Below are 22,001 nucleotides of genomic sequence, written 5' to 3'. Positions count from 1 at the left end.
GAACCAAATAACCCTATAAAAATGGGGTACAGTGTGGGGTGGTGAGCTGTACACAGGAAGCCTGTCCCAGTCGAGCACAGACTTTGTGCCCTGGAGACTCTGGGGGTGACTTTAGCCTGCAAGGAACTGAAGGTGTTTGGCCACACCCCTTGGGCCCCTGGCTCCTGTCACAGCTACAGCCTTCCATAGCCTCCCTTTGCCCCCTGCAGAGACTCTGTGGCCATCAGTCACTTAGGGCAACACCCCAAGTTCCTGGTATTCTGTCTGGACTCCACACCCACAGTTGCTTAGCAACAGCCAGGTAGCCAGGCCTGCTATAAAAGGGGCTGCATGCCCCCTCTTCCTTTTTCTTGCTGTCTTACTCTCTTACTTTTGCCTATTGCTCCTTTGCATCCCCTCTTTCCCCATTCCCTTGTCCCCTCTCTGCCCTTGGCCATGGCTGGCCTCTACTTCCCTACTTTCTCACTCTCTTTGACTTTCTGCAATAAATGCCTTAAAACCGTGGACTGTCTCTTTCATCAGAATATGCCATGTTGTAGCAAGGGAACAGTTCTCCCTCTAAGTAGTCATGCATGTAATTTCCCACAGAAGGACTCTCTGCTTTCCTAGCCATGGCCATCACCAACCCAAGCCACCCACCCTAGCAATAAAGGGATTATCCTCCCCACAGGGTCCCAGCTGGATCTCTTTCCTCATGCCCTTTTCCCTTGGGCTCTGGGCTAGAGCCTGTCCAAGGGCCTACATTCTACTTTCAGCTCTTCCTTGGCACTCATTAGGGTCTTCAATACCCAAGAGCCTGAAAACCTGTCATCCTTAGTGTGCAGCCCTGTGGACCGTAGTCTTTTCCAGCAGTTCTGTTGGGACCTCAGACTGTGCTTTCCCACCTCTGAAGAGGGGTTCCCTGACTTCTCACAAACTTCTGCAAACTTGCCCAGAGGTCTTAGCCATGGGACAGGCATGGGACACCATTCTAACCCACAATATAGAGCTAAACAAATAATTCTCAACTTCGGAATAACAAATGCCTGAGAAACACCTAAAGAAATGTTCAACAACCTTAGTTATCTGGGAAATGCAAATCAAAACAACCCTGAAATCCCACTTCATACCAGTCAGAATGGCTGAGATCAAAAACTCAGGTGACAGCAGATGGTGGCAAGGATGTGGAGAAAGGAGAGCACTCTTCCACTACTGGTGGGATTATTTATAATACTCAGAAATTGGAAAGAACCCAGATGTCCCTCAAAAGAGGAATGGACTCAGAAAATGTGGTACATTTACACAGTGGAGTTCTACTAAGCTATTTATAAATTTATAAAATTCTTAGACAAATGGAAGGAATTAGGAAATATCATCCTGAATTAGGTAACCCAATCACAAAAGAACACACATGGTATGTATTCACTAATAAGTGGATATTAGCCCAGAAGTTGGGAATACCCTAGATACAATTCACAGACCAAATAAAGCTCAAGAAGAAGGACAACTAAAGTATGAATACTTCAGTCTTTTTTAGAAGGGGGAGCAACCCTGGTGCTGGTCAGACCGGGGTTGCTCCCCCTTCTAAGAAAGACTGAACTAACCAGTACCCCAGAGCTCTTGACTCTAGCTGCATATGTATTAAAAGATGGCCTAGTCGGCCATCACTGGAAAGAGAGGCCCATTGGACTTGCAAACTTTATATGCCCCAGTACAGGGGAACACCAGGGCCAAAAAGTGGGAGTGGGTGGGTAGGGGAGTGGGGGTAGAGTGTATTGGGGACTTTTTGGGTAGCATTGAAAATGTAAATGAGGAAAATACCTAATTTAAAAAAACGGGAAAAAAAAGATTCTAGAAAAAAAAAAGAAGGGGGAGCAAAATACCCATTGGAGGAGATACAGAGACAAAGTATGAAGCAGCGGGTGAAGGAAAGGCCATCTAAAGACTGCCCCACCTGGGGATCCATCCTATATACTGTTACCAAACGAAGACACTATTGTAGATGCCAACAAGTGCTTGGTGACAGGAATTTGATATAGCTGTCTCTTAGAGGATCTTCCAGAGCCTGACATATACAGAAGTGGATGCTCACATCCATCCATTGGACTGAGCACAGGGTCCCCAATGGAGGAGCTAGAGAAAGGACCCAAAGAGCTGAAGGGGTTTGCAGCCTCATTTGAGGAACAACAATATGATCAAACCAGTAACCCCAGAGCTCCCAGATGAAGGAGGAGGAGGAGGAGGAGGAAGAAGAAAGAAGAAGAAGAAGAAGAAGAAGAAGAAGAAGAAGAAGAAGAAGAAGAAGAAGAAGAAGAAGAAGAAGAAGAAGAAGAAGAAGAAGCACACCAAAGAAGAGTAGAAAAATTAAAATCAGGGTTAAAAATCAATTAGCTAGAAACAATAAAAACAATACAATTAATTAAGAAAGCCAAGAGCTGTTTCTTTTAGGAAATAAACAAGCTAGACAAACCCTTAACCAAAGTCACCAAAAGATAGAGAGTACCCAAATAAACAAAATCAGTAATGAAAAGGGTTACATAACAACAGACACTGAGGAAATTATTAGAATTATTAGTTATATCTTACTTCAAAAGCCTTTACTCCACAAAATACCAAAATCTTAGTGAAATGGATAATTTTATAGACATATACCACTTTCCAAATTTAAATCAAGACCAGCTAAACTACTAAAACAAACCTATAACTCCTAAAGTCATAGAAGCAGTCATTAAGTGTCCCAACTAAACAAATCCCAGGACTAGATTATTTTAGGGCAGAATTCTACCAAACTTTCAAAGAAAAGCTAATAATAACACTCATCAAAATATTCCACAAAATAGAATCAGAAGAAACACTGCCAAACTCAGTCAATGAAGCAAAAGTCACCCTGATACTGACACGGCACAAAGACTCAAAAAGAATGAGAACTTTAAGCCAATTTCTCTTATGAACATTATGCTAAAATACTCAGGAGAATAATCTTAAACCAAATCCAGAAACACATCAAAAACCTCATCCATTATTATCAAGTAATCTTCATCCCAGGCATGTAGGAATAGTGCAATATAGAAAAATCCTTTAATATAATACAACATATAAACAAACTGACAGAAAAAAATCACATGATCATCTCATTAGGTGCTGAAAAAGACATTGACAGAATCCAACACCTCTTCATTTTAAAAGTATTAGAAAGGTCAGGGATACAATGCACATATCTAAACATAGTCAACTCAATGTGCAGCAAGCCAATAGTCAACATCAAGCTAAATAGGGAGAAACTTAAATCAATTCCACAAAAATCCAGGACAAGTCTACACTTGCTCTCCTTCTCCATCTATTCAATATTGTACTTGAATTTCTAGAGAGAGACATAAGGCAACGAAAGGAGACCAAAATTATACAATTTGGAAAAGAACAATGAAAGAATCATTATTTTCAAGTAATATGATAGTATACATAAGAGACACCAAAAATACTACCAGAGAATTCCTATAGCTGTTAAACAGCTTCATGAAAATTGGATAAAAAATTAATTCAAAGAAATCACTAGCGCTCCTTTATATAAATGATAAACTGGCTGAGAAAGAAATTAGGGGAACATTACCTTTTACTATAGCCACAAATAATCTAAAGTATCGTGGTATAACTGTAACAAAGCAAATGGAAGATTTGTATTACAAGAACTTCAAGTCTCTGAAGAAAGAAATTGAAAAAATTATCAGAAGTTTTAAAGAGTTTCCATGTCATGGAAAGGCAGGATTAACATAGTGAAAATGGCCACCACAACCAAAGCAATCTAAAGATTTAATGCTATTTCCATCAATATTTCTAGACAATTCAGTATAGACCGTGAAAGAGTATTTTGCAAATTCATATGGAGAAAACGAAAAACCCTGGGATAGATAAAACAATCCTGTACAAAAAAAAAAAAAAAAAAAAAAAAAAAAAAAAAAAAAAAAAAAAAAAAACCAAAACACACAAAAAAAACTTCAGGACAAGTCACCATTCTTGACCTCAAATTATATGACAAAGCAATAGTGATAAAAACTGCATGGTAATTATATAGATACAGACACATTGATCATGGGAATTGAACCAAAGACACATAAATGAAGCCATACACCCATTGACACATTATTTTTGATTGAGAACCAAAATCATATAACGGAAAAGTGAAGGCATTTTTATTAAATGGTCCTGGTCTAACTGAATGTCTACACATAGAAGAATGAAAATAGATCTGTATTTATCACACAGCACAAAACTCAAATCCAAGTGGATCAAGGACTTCAACATAAAAACCAAATCCACTAAATCTAACAGAAGAGAAAGTGAAAAATAGCATTGAATGGATAGGTGCAGGGGACAATTTCCTGAACAGAACACCAATGGCTCAGGATCTAAGATCAACTACTGAAAATGGGACATCGTGAAGCTGCAATGCATTTTAAAGCAAAGGGCACTGTCAATAGCACAAAATAGCAGGCTACATGTTGAGAAAAGATCTTCACCAAACTTACATCTGACAGAGGGCTAATATCCAAGATTTAAAAAGAACTCAAGAACTTAAAAACCAACAACTGATATAACCAAATTTAAAAATGGGACACAGAGCTAAAGAGAATTCTCAACAGAGAAATCTTGAATGACCAAGAAGCACTTAAAGAAATGTTCAATGTCCTTAGTCATCAGTGAAATGAAAATAAAAAAAAAAAAAAACTCTTGAAACTCCATTTTATACCCATCAGAATGGTTAAGATAAAAACCCAAGTGATACCACAGGCCAGCGAGGCTCTAATTCAAGTAAAACATTCCTCTATTTCTGGTATGAGTGCAAACTTGGACTTGGATTTGGAAATCAATTTGATAGTTTCTCAGAAAACTTGGAATAATTCTACCTTAAAACCCAGATAACCAAAAGGTGCTCCAACATCCCACAAAGATACTTTCTCAACTATGTCCATAGCAGCTTTATTTATAAAAGCCAGAATCAGGAAACAACATAGACATTCCTAAACTAAAGAATGGATAAAGAAAACATGGTATAAAATGGAGTACTATTTTGCTATTAATAACAAAGACATATTGTTGGAAACTAAGAATATCATCCTGAGTGAAGAAACCCAATTCCATTAGGACAGGCATGATATATACTCACTTATAACTCATTATTAGCATAAGATATAGGATACAAGGACAAATCCCTGGCACTATTAATGATATTCTCTTTTATGCTTGCAGACAGGCATCTAGCATGGCTTTCTTTTGAGAGGTTCTATCCAGAAGCTGACTCAGACTAATGTAAACAGTCAAACACTGAATGGAGCTTGGAGACTCTTATGGAAGTATAGGAAGGATTGCAGCACTTAAGGGGATAGGAAATTTTTAGGGTGTGGTTCTGATGTTTTGATTGGGAATAAGCATGTGAATGCTGAAGGTCATATTCACCTGTTGGTTCTTGATCTATTAATAAAGAAGTTTGCAGCCAATGACTGGGCAGAAGAGGTGGAACTTCCATGTTCCTTTAGAAAGGCTAGAAGGCACAGGAGGAGCAAAGATTTGCCATGCTTTGGATGAAGAGAGGGCCATTAGCCATGTGAGTTCTAGAGTGGAGTGGTCATTAGCCACTTCCCCACCTGGACCTGGGGTAGCAGGCAAAGGATTAGAAACACAACTATGCTTAGGGCAGATTTAGCTTGCTGAGCAGGAGAAGGTAACCAGGCAACTAACGTTGAGGGCAGATTTAGAGGTGTTGAGCTAGGAATGAAATGAAGGGCAAGCTAGCTGAGGAAGGCTAAGAACAGCCCAGACATTGAGCTAAAAGCATATTAAATTTAAAGTAATGTATGTCTTTCAACCGTGGTTCCAAGGGAACATGGATAGCACTAGTAGCTTGGTTAGCCCACAGTTTAAAGCAAGGTAGTAGAAACTACTAGCTAAAGAATTCCACAGGAAGACAACAATATCAACTAACCTGGAACCTTAAGACTCTCAGAGTCTGAACCACCAAACAAAGAACATGCATAGCCTGGAACTAAACCTCTCCACACATATGTAGCAGAAGTGCAACTTAATGTTCATGTGGGTTCCAAACAACTGGAACAGGGGCTATCTTAAAAGCTGTTACTTCTGCATGGGGTATGTTCTTCTAGCTGGGCTGCCTTTTCTGGACTCAGTGTGAGAGGATGTGTCTAGCCTCACAGAGACTTGATGTGTCAGGACTGGGAAAAAAACACAAGGGGATCCCACTGGCTAAGAGGAGAAGTAGAGGGGGGTTGGGAAAGAATTGTGGGAGAGACTACTGAAAGTGGCAGTGAGTGGGATGTAAAGTGACTAACTAAAATAAAAAAATAGAGATAAAAGAAAAGAAATATTTAATGCTTTATAATTCCATAAAGCTTAAGTACTTACATTGCATATTTGGCTTGAAAATAGTAAATTGCACTTTGAAGAAAAGCTTTTTAATGTCTCTAGAGAACATGTAGTCCACAAAATTATAATTGATTTCTGAAAATGATCCAAGGTAGAATTCCAACAAATCCTGAATATAAAAGATCAGGGGGTTTTAAACTAAGGCTTACCTAAATGATTAAAGGGTCTTCATATATTATGCAAATATTCTATATCAAATAGTCTTGCCCTACTGTATGCACAGAAATGGTAAACATGGTTACATCATCACTGTATTAGATATCCTTGATATGAGAAAAACATCATCTCAGAAATAGTGAGAACCCAGAGCTACAATGAAAATCCTTATCTAAAATATACTAAAGTATATTTAGTGCCTATATATAGCCTGTAGCATATAATTTTGTGTTATCTGCTAAAAATGGATATGAATGTACTAAGTGTTGTCTGAAAACAGACAATAATTTTTAAAGGTAATTTGACTTTCTCATTTTTTAAGAAAAATAATCAATACTATCCCATGCAAACTCTCCTTTGTAGATTATAATATTCTTTAATGGTCTCCATTATAGCTACACTCATCTTATAGTTTCCCTGACAACATTATTTACTCCAGGACTATTTGCATTTCAAAAGAACACATCTGTGGCACACACTGCATGACACAAAGAAACAAATCACTACATATTTAGAGTGAGACAGATATATTTGTGTGTATTTCCATATGGCCAAGACTTCAGGCAAATATGACAAAATTGGTTTTGTCACACTTCTCACATCCTCCTTTAAAATTGTTCCATCTTCATGTAGTTATTTTGGAACTTCAAAGTGCTATAGGGCAGGAAGTCAGTCGCTGACAGGGTATGTTAAAATTCTGACTGCTACCTTCTCACCCTTGCAGTGTTTGATTCCACTAAACATTGGGATATGATAAATACTTTCGTTTCTGTTATATCCATGGAGATTATGACCTGTTAAAAAGATAAAAGATCTCTGTCAGTGTCTCTGTCTCTCTGTCTCTGTCTCTCTTTCTGTATATGTGTGTGTGTGTGTGTGTGTGTATGTGCATGTGCTGTGTGTGCTGTGTATGTGTTTTAAATTTTCATATACTTTATTAGATCATATACCTTATCCTTTTCCAGTTCCCTCATCCCTATTAATCTAATTCCATGTGTTTTTTCACTCTCTTTCAAAACTATACTCAAAAATTATTAAGTCCATTTTGTATTGGCCAAATACTCCTATGCATGAGGTCTGTTCTGGAGTGTGATTGATATACCCAGTGTTACTTCAAGGGAGAAGATTCATTTTCCCTTTTTCAGCAGGTATCAATTCCAAGGACCTTCTCAGTTACAGATGGGAGTTCAGGTCCAGTTTCCTTCTTGATTCTAGAGCTTTGTCTGCTTTCAACTTGTGTAGGTCTTAGGCATTCTGTCAGAGTCACTATAGTTCATATGTGAGGCAGCCTTGCTAGGTATACAAAATACTTTTTCTTTTTTTTTCCAAATTTCTTATTAGCTATTTTATTCATTTACATTTCAAATGCTATCCTGAAAGTTCCCTATGCCCTCCCCTTGCCCTGCTCTCATACCCACCCACTCCTGCTTCCTGGCCCTGGCTTTCCCCTGTATTGGGGCATATAATCTTCACAAGACCAAGAGCCTCTCCTCTCATTGATGGCCGACTAGGCCATTATCTGCTACATATGCAACTAGAGACACAAGCACTGGGGCGTACTAGTTCATATTATTGTTCCTCCTATAGGGCTGCAGACCCCTTAGCTCCTTGGGTACTTTCTCTAGCTCCTTCAATGGGGGCCCTGTGTTCCATCCAATAGATGACTGAGAACATATACTTATGTATTTGCCAGGCAACTGCCATAGCCTCACAAGAGAAAGCTACATCAGGGTCCTGTCAGCAAAATCTTGCTGGCCTATGCAATAGTGTTTGCATTTGGTGGTTGTTTATGTGATGGATCCCTGGGTGGGGCAGTCTCTGGATGGTCCATCCTCCTGTCTCAGCTCCAAACTTTGTCTCTGTAAATTTTTCCATGGGTATTCTGTTCCCCATTCTAAGAAGGAATGAAGCATGTGTTTCATGTGTTTTGCAAATTGTATCTTGGGTATTCTAAGTTTCTGGGCTAATATCCGCTTATCAGTGCCTGCATATCATGTGTGTTCTTTTGTGACTAGGTTATGTCACTCAGGATGATATCCTCCAGATCCAAAATTTGCCTAAGAATTTCATAAATTCATTGTTTTTAATGGCTGAGTAGTACTCCATTATGTAAATGTACCACATTTTTTGGTATCTATTCCTCTGTTGAGGGATATCTGGGTTCTTTTCAGCTTCTGGCTATTATAAATAAGGTTGCTATGAACATAGCAGAGCATGTGTCCTTATTACAAGTTGGAATATCTTCTGAGTATATGCCCAGGAGAGGTATTGCTGGATCTTCTGATAGTACTATGCAAAGTTTTCTGAGGAACTGCCAGACTGATTTCCAGAGTAGTTGTAGCAGCTTGCAATCCCACCAACAATGGAGGAGTGTTCCTCTTTCTCCACATCCTCGCCAGCATCTGCTGTCACCTTAAATTTTGATCTTATCCATTCTGACTGCTGTGAAGTGCAATCTCAGGGTTGTTTTGATTTGCATTTCCCTGATGGTTAAGGATGTTGAACATTTTTTCAGGTACTTCTCAGACATTCAGTATTCCTCAGTTGGGAATTCTTTGTTTAGCTCTGTACCCCATTTTTAATATGGTTATTTGATTTTCTGGAGTCCAGCTTCTTAAGTCTATTGTATATATTGGATAATACTCTCCTAACAGATTGGATTTAGGATTCATAAAGATCCTTTCCCAATCTGTTGGTGGTCTTTTTGTCTTATTGACAGAGTCTTTTGCCTTACAGATGCTTTGCAATTTTATGAGGTCCCTTTTGTCGATTCTCGATCTTACAGCACAGGCCATTGCTGTTATGTTCAGGAATTGTTCCCCTGTAGCCATATCTTTGTTGCTTCCCCCTCCCCACTTTCTCCTCTATAATTTTCACTGTCTCTGGTTTTATGTGGAGTTCCTTGATCCACTTAGAGTTGATCTGTATGATAAGTACTTCAAGTCTCTGGAGAGAGAAATCCAAGATCTCAGAAGATGGAAAGATCTCCCATGCTCATGGATTGGCAGGATTAATATAGTCAAAATGGCTATCCTGCTTAAAGCAATCTACAGATTCAATGCATTGCCCATCAAAATTACAACTCAATTCTTCACAGAATTAGAAAGTGGAGTTTGCAAATTCATCTGGAATAACAAAAAGGATAGCAAAATCTATACTCAACAATAAAAGAACCTCTGGTGGAATCACCTTGCCTGACCTCAAGCTGTACTGCAAAGCACTTGTGATTAAAAACTGCATGGAACTGGTAAAGCAACAGACAGGTAGATCAATGCAACAGAGTTGAAGACCCAAAAATGAACCCACACCCTTATGGTCACTTGATCTTTGACAAAGTATCTAAAACCATCCTGTGGAAAAAAGACAGCATTTTCAACAAATGGTGCTGGCACAACTGGCAGTTATCATGTAGAAGAATGCAAATGGATCCATTTTTATTTCTTTGTACAAAATACTTTTTCTTTGCCATTTTGTGTCTAAAAAGAATGCTGTCCTCGGGACTTTTGTTTACCACATCTGGTATTTATAATTTTTCATTTTCCTCTATTGCATAGATCCTTGTGTCTCAATGAAAGCAGTGTGGTAAAGATTTCTTGCTTATGACTAACATCTCATACTGTCTATGTTTCGTCCAGTTTTGGGTCTCTGCTAGTTATCATGTACTGCAACCAGAAGCTTTTCTATTCAGGTTTGAGTGATGGGTAAACAATATGTTATTATGAGTTGTTTAATTTTTGTATTTATGTAATAGAAAAATAGAACCTGGTGTAAATGCAAACTGTTTTGGCCACTATGGAAATATTTCAGGGATTTCCCCAAAACTCTTTAAATAGATCTCACTCTACTATTTTTGGATATATAATTGTGATGGTTTGAATATGCTTATCCTATATGGACTGGAACTGTTAGGAGGTGTGGCCTTGCTGGAAGTTTGTCACTTTGGGGTTGGGATACTCAGGCTCTATCCAATACTGAAGAGAGATTCCTCCTAGCTGCCTGAGAATACCAGTTTTCTTGTGGTTGCCTGTGTTCAAGATCTAGACCTCTCATTCCTTCACTAGCACAGAAGCTGCCTACACACTAGCATGCTTCCTATTTTGATGATAATTCTGAACTTCTGAAACTGTGAACCACTTCCAATTAAATTTTGTCCTTTATAAAAGTTGCCTTGGTCATGGTGTCTCTTCATAACAACAGAATTCTAAGAAAATATGCAAAGGAATGTACATCTTACTACAGAGATATTTCTGTCAATGATAATTGCCACTATATTCATAACAGTCAGAAACTAGAAACACCCTAGATGCCCATCAAATGATGAAAGTATAATAAAACATGTATTTGTAGAACTACAATTACAAGTAAAAATGGTCAATTTGATAAATTAGCATGAAGCATGCATTAATTCTCTAAAAGTATTTTGAAAACTTCACTATGATATATTGGTGAATCTTCACAATTCATTTATAATGCAACTTGCAACTTTTTCTACACTTAATATTTTCCGGAATCAAAGAAAAGTTACTGCCCAGTCAATGAGAATAAGATGTCCATTCTGAGCTGGGATTCATTTGCTTATTATCTGAACACATGAGCTTCATGTCCATTGTGGACAGAATTCACCAGTATATGGCTTATTTCTCAATTGCCCTAACCTATTTACTTTCATTATGTCAGTTGCAAACCTTTGTGTCTGGATATAAACTGATCCCTTAGAATCAATCTCTTTTAAAATATTATTAAACTTTTTTTTTTACTTCCCTGGATCAATGAAATTTAAACCATTCACTCTTTCAGCTTGCCTCTAGTCTATCTGCACTCATATTGCCTTAATACCACTGAACTTCAGCAATCTCTTTGTCTTTTTACATTTTTATTTGCTCCCTTATCCATCATTCATTTGAATAAGTAGTTTTTAATATAATTTTTGTTCTCTATGAAGAGGTCAATTTCTCCTCAGGTAATAATTTCTTGCTAATACTCTGTGAGCAGCATAAATTCTACAAGTCAGTATCTGCAGAAGGCATGTAGGTCCTTGTGCTCAGAGATAATCATGAGGGAAACAAGGAAGGTTAACAGTGTTTCTTTCTCAAAGGGAGAGATGTATTCTTGATTTGTGTTCAGAAGGATGGGTACAGATATTAATAGCTTGGAGAGACTGGTGACCTCTGTGATATTTGTATGGCCATGGAACAATGACTGCAACAGACATTTTTATCTTAAACTTGTTTGTCTCTGTCAATCTATACTCCAGGTCTTTACTCCTAGTTCATTTATCTTGAACCTATTTCCTTAATGGGTTTAATCTATAAACCCATCTTTATGGAAGATGTCACCTGTAATTACAGGGTACATATCTTAATGTAAGATGTCCCTTGTATTTTGCAAGTGTTTTGTTGTGGTCACAACTTGAGCTTTATTGTGCATATTAGATTGAATTAATTATCATCAGTAAACTTTTTTTTTTCTAAATTGCACGGTGGTTAAATATGCCTGAAATAAACGACTCAATTTCAGACTCTCTGGCTACTGAGCCATGTTGAACCAGACTTTCTTGTTCTTCTCATGGATATATACTGGATATATACATATCTGGCTGCAGTGCTTGCAGGGACTCTTGTGAGTATCTAAAAAATATGGTAGCAGAGTGACATATATAAATGTAAGTTGCAAATATAATTGTGAAATTGTTAGAATAATTTAAGGATAAGTGTTGTTAGTTCCTCATTGAAAGTCTGGTAGAATTCTGGGTTGATCTCTCCCTGGGTGCATGATGTTGTTTGTTTGTTTGCTTGTTTGTTTTGTATATGATTTTAGGATATAATTATAATTTCATGAACATAAACATTCAGAAATATAGAATTCTATATTAATACATTTATTATTTTAATTTATATTAGAAATTTCATATTCTTTGATTTTATACACACATGCACACACACACACACATGCACACACACACACACACACATATATATATATATATATATATATATATGTATGATTTCCTAAAATCTAGCATATAAAATTCTATTCCTATCTTATAAATTAGAATATGTTTCAATGTAAATGGCCCCAAATAATGTGGAAGCATCTCAAATACTACCACAATTGACATTATTTATGTTTTGGGCAATATTCACATAAATGGTTGGATTGAGCCTCATGGGTCCTGCTGCTTGATGGGCTGCTACATTCTTCAGTTCATTGACCCTATATTGATATCAAGATTGCCTTTTGTCTGTGAGGAATCACCAAGCTCACTTGGCAAGAGTAGCATTTCATTAGTTACATTTCATTCATTAGTTTCATTAGAGACTTTCAATGACCCCAGAAATAACTAGTATATCTTTTGAAGCAGTGTTTATCCTTGAATATGATGTTTCTTCCTTTTGATATGTAGTATAACTACTACTAAGAAAAACAGCCTGCCAGAGATATTGTATCTATGCCTTGGTGTTCCTTGCTGATTCAACCAGTAAGATTAACTACCTGTGCTGTGAATATTGCAACATTCTTCTGCTGTATTAAAGTTTTCAAGGAATCCAGGTGATAATGTTTCTAACATCATAATTGTCTCAAAGTGGTGCTCTGTCACATAGAGAAGTACTTACCATAACAACACATCACCAGGACATATTAGTAACATCTTCTATGGCACAACTTTATAGTCCTGTAAAATGTGCATTTTATAGTTAATAATAACAATGATAACAACAGTAATAATAAATTAATTAATTCTATGAGAATGCCATAGGATATATTGTGGATCTATTCACCTCTTATCAATTTCTTTCATATTTTCCTCTACACCCTCATCTCCCTACCCATTAACATTACTCCTACTGCTTCTTTTTCTTCCTGTTTATACTAAGGTAAGGTTCATCTCAAGATGCAAGTGAGAGACACTGTGCTACAGACTAAGAGGTATTTGCTAGATTAAAGCTCAGTATATCATTTACAAACCAAATTACATTTGCCAAATATTTTTCTATAATATGTTCTTGATAGATGAACAAGAAAGTATAGCATATTATAGCCTCATAACAAAATTGTTGGTTCATGTATATATTTTATAAAATTATCCATAAAGTATAATATTAAGGTAATAAGAATTTTCTGTTTAGATCATTTTCTACTGTATTTTAACTATTATTATGTGTGCACTAGACATTTGCTATTGTATTACATTGGTTTGTTGGTAGAGTTGAAATGATTTCCAAACATATTTATGGCTTTCTATGAAATATAGTTGTTTGGTGATTTATTCTACTTAGATTAATCATCTAAATTATTATGATAAATTTATTATTCTCCCATGAATAAAGGGTTTTAGGTTTCCATTCTACATGTTATGCCCACCCATGATTAGATGTTTAGAATATATTCTGAATTTTCTACACAGTTTAGGAGTTTTCTGGCCTTCCTTATTTTCTCTAAGCACACACATCTAAAAACTGTTCATGTTAATATTCACATAGTAAAACACACAAATAACAGGTATAAATGTATCTGATATGCATAAGTAAAATAAAGTTTTATTTATTTCTATGATAATTAATTTGATCTTACACATCAAGAGAAAGCAAAAATTATTATTTTAATGGGATTTTCCTGTTAAATTCATGTGGTTGAAAGATTGCAGTTTTTCAATACACTTAATGTGTCAGCCTTTTTATATTGTTTTTTTTTTTCTTTGCCAACTGGATAGCACATCATTTGTTAGGTTGATCTTCTCTTCATTGAAGAAGACTGTTTTTTTTTGATTCCATGCCATCCTGAAAGGCCTGGAATGCTGCCTTCCCACAGATGCCCATTTATAAGATGCATCTGTCTGCACATCTCATCTGCCAATTGGCCTTGAATAAACTAGCTGGCAGTGTGAATAATCTCAGACAGCTTTCCAGTCAAGTGCAACCACAGTTCACTGGCATCTAAATCTTATGTATCATAACTCTGAGGGAACCAAAGGAACTGGGGAAGGCTATAGAAATATTGGCTTCAGGGAAGTACATCAGTATCCTATAAAAGTGAAAAAAATATAGCATAGTCAACATAAATAGTAACATGTGAACTGGAGATGGTAGCAAAAATATTAATTCAGACTTAATTTGTGTAGGCATCAGCATGTGTATACGAGTATTGTAAAGGCCCTGTCCATAACTTTGAGGAAGAAGTCAAATGTATAGCATGAACAAGGAAGGCAGAACTATAATTAGACTCCGGGACTGCTCAGAATGGGACAGGTGGTGTTTCTCTAGAGAGATGTCAAAGTAAATCTCCCAGAATGGTTGGCTCAGCAGTCTTCAGTTTGAGCTCTGACTCATCTTCTGTTCTGCTGAAGAGCCAGAAAGTATTGAGTTGTAATACAGTCCAAGGTTACTTTGACCATTCCATCGACAGAGACACTCTGTACTATTTCAGGCAGATGGGTTTTGTGTTACTCCTCAAGATTCTGAGTAAGAAAAGTCTTTATTCTCTTATTTACCAAAGTTGCCTACAAATACTTTAATCAATAAATACCTGCCTCAGCATTTCACAGATATAGACAGCCATTCAATGAAATCTAGTTGAAGTTTCTTTCACTCACTTATTTGTGATCTGAATGAGACTGTGGCAGTCTCTAGATGGTTCATCCTTTCGTCACAGCTCCAAACTTTGTCTCTGTAACTCCTTCCATAGGTGTTTTGTTCCCAATTTTAAGAAGGGGCAAAGTGTCCACACTTTGGTCTTCGTTCTTCTTGAGTTTCATGCGTTTAGCAAATTGTATCTTATATCTTGGTTATCCTAAGTTTCTGGGCTAATATCCACTTATGAGTGAGTACATATTGTGGGAGTTCCTTTGTGATTGGGTTACCTCACTCAGGATGATGCCTACACTGGGAACATTGAATATAGGAGCTCAATAGCAGATTTCAAGATCTTCGCTGAGCTGTACTTGCCCTCTTAAATTTCTGATGCATTTTCAAACATTCAGCAAGTCTTACCTTAGTTGAAAATTTTCAATAGTGCTTGTCATTTTATTCAAAAGTAAATATTTTGCAGATGATAAGCAATTAGTTTTGGCACACTGATAATTCTTTGAACATAAAGGCAGTCATCCTTTTGTCCTGTTTCCTGAGCTGTTTACTGGGACTTTACTAGAGAAGTGAGAGAAGTGATACACTGTCTTTTTTTTTTTTAATTAAGAAATAAGAAAGTTGGGACATCTTCTGGATATATGCCCTAAGAGTAGTAAATGGTTGAATGAAAGATTAGAAAATAGGAGTTCATTGGGGGCCCTGTGATCCATCCAATAGCTGACTGTGAGCATCCACTTCTGTGTTTTCTAGGCCCTGGCATAGTCTCACAAGAGACAGCTATATCTGGGTCTTTTCAGCAAAATCTTGCTAGTGTGTATGCAATGGTGTCAGTGCTTGGAAGCTGATTATGGGATGGATCACCGGATATGGCAGTCTCTAGATGGTCCATCTTTTCCTCTCAGCTCCAAACGTTGTCTCTGTAACTCCTTCCATGGGTGTTTTGTTCCCAATTCTAAGAAGGAGCAAAGTGTCCACACTTTGTTCGTCGTTCTACTTGAGTTTCATGGAGGAGCTAGAGAAAGTACCCAAGGAGCTGGGGGATCTGCAACCCTATAGGTGGAACAACAATATGAACTAACCAGTATCCCCCATAGCTCATGTCTCTAGCTGCATATGTAGCAGAAGATGGCCTAGTCGGCCATCCGTGGAAAGAGAGGCCCATTGGTNGTGCAAACTTTATATGCCTCAGTACAGGGGAACTCCAGGGCCAAGAAGTGGTAGTGGGTGGGTGGGGGAGTTGGTGGGGGAGTGTGGGGGGGGGGACTTTTGGGATAGCATTGGAAATGTAATTGAGGAAAATATGTAATAAAAATATTAAAAATCAAAAAAAAAACAAACAAATTGGGTCATTGTTATGAATTGAACTATTTTTATTGCATCTAGAAAAATGGGAACAGAATATTATCTTGAGAAATTAAACCTGTATGTGTACACATTTATTTATTTATATGCAAAATAGAATATTGGTTTATATAAATTCATTGCTGAGTGGTAAGATCTATTTAACATTTTTTAAATATTTGGGATATATTGGAATGTGTCAGAATACTGAAATTTATTGCCTTTAAAATTTGATGGTTGTCAACCTTCAGAACCAGAAATAATTACTTTTCTTTTTTTCTTTTTTATCACCCAAGTCTGTTGTTGCCTTTGTTGATGAACACTTTGATCGAGATATTTAAATATAAATATGTATTAAATAGTTTTAAGAGAAGCATTAATTTATTCAGGAAAAAATAACAACCAAAAAAATAAAATAAAAAAGAGAAACAGGTGCAATTTTTTAATTGTATAGAATTTAGCTCCCAGCTCAAGGACTTCAAATTAGTTAAAATGAAAAAGATGCAAGGTTCAAGATAGAAATGTTTATCCAAGGAAGTCTTAGAGTTCTTAACATTGTATTATTTAAGCATAAGCTACATGTATGTGCACATATGAAATTTTAAGAATTTATATTTCTCTTAATACTAGTTTTATATGGAGCTTGCAAACAGCTTGTAAAGAAGAGCAGAATTAATAGTGAAACAGAAAATGAGGCTACTATGTGCCTTAAAAGTTTTAGCATACAAAATAAGTGCTTATATTAACAGTATTATTGATTCAAGTTCTGTAACATATTCTTTGTGGTTTTGGCAATTATAAATATACATTGATTTCCTTGTTAACAGTTCTTTTACGCTTTGAAGCAAGTTTAATTTAATTATACTATGCATGTGCAAACTTTCTTTCCCAAGCAAGTTCATTGCCCTTCTCAGTTACACGCCTTCCACAGCTGTCTGAATGACCTTTATAAAATACAAACTAATCATGTCACACCCCAGCTAAAAATCCACCCAGAGTTCCCCACAGGCTCCCAGATAAAGTTCACGCTCTGTAGCTTTGCCACCAGATAGTTCACAGTCTAGCCCTTGATGTCTGCCCTTTGCTGGCTTCACAACCAGAACAAACTAGAAAACTTGCTGTGTTGTGTTTGGCATTTGCACTAAATATCCCTCTGACTTGCTGTGGCTGCTTCTCTCTGGATACCATCTTTGTTTCTGTGCTCCTCAACCTTTGTTCTGCATTGCACCTTGATGTTGATTTAGCATCCTAACCTTTTGAATTTTAATGTTTTCTTTTTAAAGCACTTGTCAGCGTTCTCTGCTTAGGTTATATTTTAGTCTTTTGAGATGTTTCTGTTGTTGACTAGCTTAGTGTAACTCCCTACTGCTCTTCTTCCCTTTAGATACAATACCTACCGACTCTGCTTTACCTTCCTACTTACCTAAGCTCCAGCTTCCCCTTACCTCTTACAACTTGTAAATTTTAAATTATTGTTTCCACTTTTCAAATCTTTTAACAATAATTTTTCTGTCTTGTTTCTTCTCTGTTTTACTTCATTTTTTGCACAATAATAATTTTATTAAGTAGATAAATAGTCTGTTCATTCTACCAACAAATATATATTATTTTTAGCTTCTACATGCCAGCTATAGTTATTTGGTGGCCTTTGCACAGAGTAAATTATCAAATTACAGCAATAAATTTTATGATTCAGCAGGATGTCTAGTTTGTCACACTTCCAAATTAAAATGTTTTATTTTTGTATGGTTTATGGAAATACACACACCACCACTAATATATTTCAGTAAATAATACTTAAAGTATGTGGTTTATGTTACACACACACACACACATACACTCACAGATACATGCACAGAGCAGGACAGGAGGGAGAGAGTACATTTTTATTTCTGAGTTTATAATATACCTATATTCCTCCCTTTTCTCCTTCTAAACCATCCCACATACCCCTCTCCATTCCCCTTGAAGTTAATTTCCTCTATTTTTATTAATTATTATTGTATGAATATTTATATATACATATATGTTCCTAAACATAACTTGTTTGTCCATATAACGTTATTTGGATCAGTTTTTGTGGCTGACCTGATATGATACTGTCATAAATTATAAATTTATATGTGAATGTTAGAGAAGAAAAAGTAGACAATGGTCTCGAAATTACTGACACAGGAGAATACTTTCTGAAAAGAATATTGACGGTACAAGCACTAAGACCAATATATGGGACCACATGAAAAGTTTCTCTGTGCTTAAGAACACTGTTATTCAGACAACATGGGAACTATAGAATGGAAAAAATATTTACCTATTATACAACTGACAAAGGGGTAATATCTAAAGTATATAATAAAACATTTTTAAAGTACCTGGACATTAAAAAATAATAATAAACAAAGTACAGAACTAAGAATAGAGTTCCCAAAAGATGAAACAAAAAAATGTTTGAAAAACACTTTTTAAATCTGTTCAACATCCTTAGTCAGGAGGGAATGCAAATCAAAACTATTTTGAAATTTCATCTTGTAGCAGTCAGAATCGGCATGATCAATAACACAATTGACAAGAATTGGAAAGTGGAACACATTGGTGCTGAAAGTGAAAACTTATACATACACTGTGGAAATCAGGTTAGTGGTTCCTGCAAATCAGAAAACTTCAAAAACCAGCTGTATTACTCTTGGGCATATACCAAAATATCTAAACATCCTACAACAAACACACTTGTTCATTCAGGATCAGTGTTGCTCTATTCATAATATCCAGTCGTTAGGTACAGCCTAGATGTCTATCAACAGAAGAATGCATAAATAAAAATGTAGCATATTTCCAGAATGTTGGATCATTCATCTGTTTTCAAAAACAACTACAAACTTCAACATAACAAACAAACCAAAACAAATCAAAAAAGAAAAAAAAAAACCCACAGTGAAATTAGGAAGTTAACAATTAAAAAGAATAAAGCTGGAATAAAACAATAATATAACCAGATAACCCAGTCCCAAAATGCAAAAAAAAATAATATGGTCTATAATAAAACTATGAAATTAAGAATCTATTAGATAAATTAGAAAATAAATACTTTACAGAGTTAAAGTTATTCCTTCATAATATTTTAGTACATTTTTATGAATTTTAAGTCTTTAAGATGAAAACAAACTAAAATAGAAATCTCTTCATCCTGTTTGTAGCAGAGTTCAAACTCTCCATATGGCATTATGATTGCTGCTTAAGCTTGGAGCACCAGGGATTCCAGTGATTGACACTAGGCATGATGTGTACATATGACCTACAGAAAAGATTGAATTTATTTGTAATCATTATAAAGACCATCCTTGCTAATTTCTTGTTATCTTTCTCTCAAACTAGTAAGGACTAATAATCATTATATACTTGTAAATAATATGAGACTTGAGTATGACTTGTATAATAAATTCATTTGAAATTATCCAGTATGAGTAAAAAAATAAATAATGGTAACATATTTGTCATAGGAAATATTCATAAAATAAATACAATAAGGATATATAAAAGTTAAATGTTAGGTGTGTAACAGTCAGAGAGAAGAAACTGGGGGAAGACACTAGAAAGTCCCAAATGTCATGGACCCAAGAGATTCCTAAGACCCACCAGGGATGACATTAGCCAAAATTCCCAACAAAGGCAATATAGAACATGTGGATAGGTACAGACCCCGGTTGAGGGATGAGGCTTCCTACCCACCTCAAAAGTAATAATTCAGAGTTCCTTCTGTCAAAAGGAAATACATGGACAAAGAGGGGAGTAGAATCTGAAGGAAAGGCCATCCAAAGGCTGCCCCATCTCGGGGCCCATCCAATCTGCAGACACCAAACTCAGACACTATTGCTATGCCAAGTAATGCTTGCTGACAAAGGCCTGATATAGCTGTCCCCTGAGAGGCTTTGCCAGAGCCTGACCAATACAGATGGGGATGCTCACAGCCAACAATTGGATTGAGCACAGGCACCCTAATGGAGGAGTTAGGACAGGGACTGAAGTAGCTGAAGGTGTTTGCAACCTCATAGAAGGAAGAACAGTGTCAACAAACCAGATCACCCCCCAGCAACGTTCCCAGGGGCTAATCCACCAGCCAAAGGGTACACATAGGGGACCCATAGCTCCAACTACATATATAGCAGAAGATGGCCTTATCTGCTACATATATAGCAGAAGATGGCATCAAAGGGAGGGGAGCCCCTTGGAGACTCGATGACCCAGCATAGGGGGAGTTCTAGGGCACTGAGGAGGGAGTGGGTGGGCAGGTGTCTGAGCAGCCTCATCGAGGCAGGGGGAGAGGGGATCAGAATAAGGGGTTTGTGGAGGGGAAACTGGGAAGGGTGATAGCATTTAAATGGTAAATAAATAAAATAAGTAAAACACATGCCTCTGTATCATATATAAATATTACAGGTTAAAATTAATAATACATATAATGTCTATAGAAATAGTAATACAACATTCTCAAACATTCAGGATACCTCTTGTTGCTGATAAAGTATAAACTATACTTCTGGTACTTTGACAATTTTTTTTCATTCCCTTCAATAGTAATCCCTGCATTGTCTTTGATGTACCCCTTCCTTCCACTCATGTTTTCATCCATATGAGCATCATCCCTATAAGCTCCTTTGCTTCAATGCTTAACCCTTGTTAGTGGAACTCTTAGAGAAGGATAGGAGGTGTGGTCTTATTGTAGAAGGTATGATCTCATAGGAGAAAGTATGTCACTAGGAAAGGAATTAAGCTTTCAAAAGACCTCACCATTTCATTCTCAGTTAACTGCCTCCAATCCTGGTCTCCCAGTTGTTTGAAAATGTAAGTTCTCTGGTACTGTGCCGGCACAGGCCTACCCTCCTGCAGCCATATTCCCTCCAAATATTACTAGTGATTTGATTATTGTTTGTAACTGTAAGCCCAAGTTAAATACTTTCTTACATATGTTGGACATTTCTTTTCAGAGCAATATAAAAGGACATAAATTTAGTTCAACATTAATTTTATCTAAGATGTCTTTAAATTTTGGATATTGCCATAATTTTATATAATTGAATTAAAAATCATATTTGTATAAACTTTTTTCTTCTACCGTGGATTGGATTTAGTGCATTATGCATGCTGTTCAAATGCTTCACTATTGAGCTGTACTCCAATATACACATCCATGGGTATATCTAACAAAAGTCTTTATCTGAATAAGTTACTGAGAATCTACAAACTGTAAAACATCTAGTTTTTAAAATAAGTAATTTAACTAAAATAATGCCAAATTACATATTGTTCTTTTGAGAATTAATCTAGATATGACATACTGAATCCTTTGTTCATGAGAAATCTTGACAGCTGGCAAAGAGTACAATTTTTCTACTGGAAGACTCTAAGTAATGATGGGAAAATGAATCATTAAATATTCTAAAGCTCTCCACCACAAACCATGGGCAAAATCTCCTCACCTCTGGAATGTTTTATCTAGATATATTTAGATTC

The sequence above is a fragment of the Mus caroli genome, chromosome 4 (genome assembly GCF_900094665.2).
Source record: "Mus caroli chromosome 4, CAROLI_EIJ_v1.1, whole genome shotgun sequence".
NCBI lineage: Eukaryota > Metazoa > Chordata > Mammalia > Rodentia > Muridae > Mus > Mus caroli.
The sequence above is the reverse complement of the archived record's forward strand: the minus strand, read 5'-3'. Positions refer to the sequence as shown.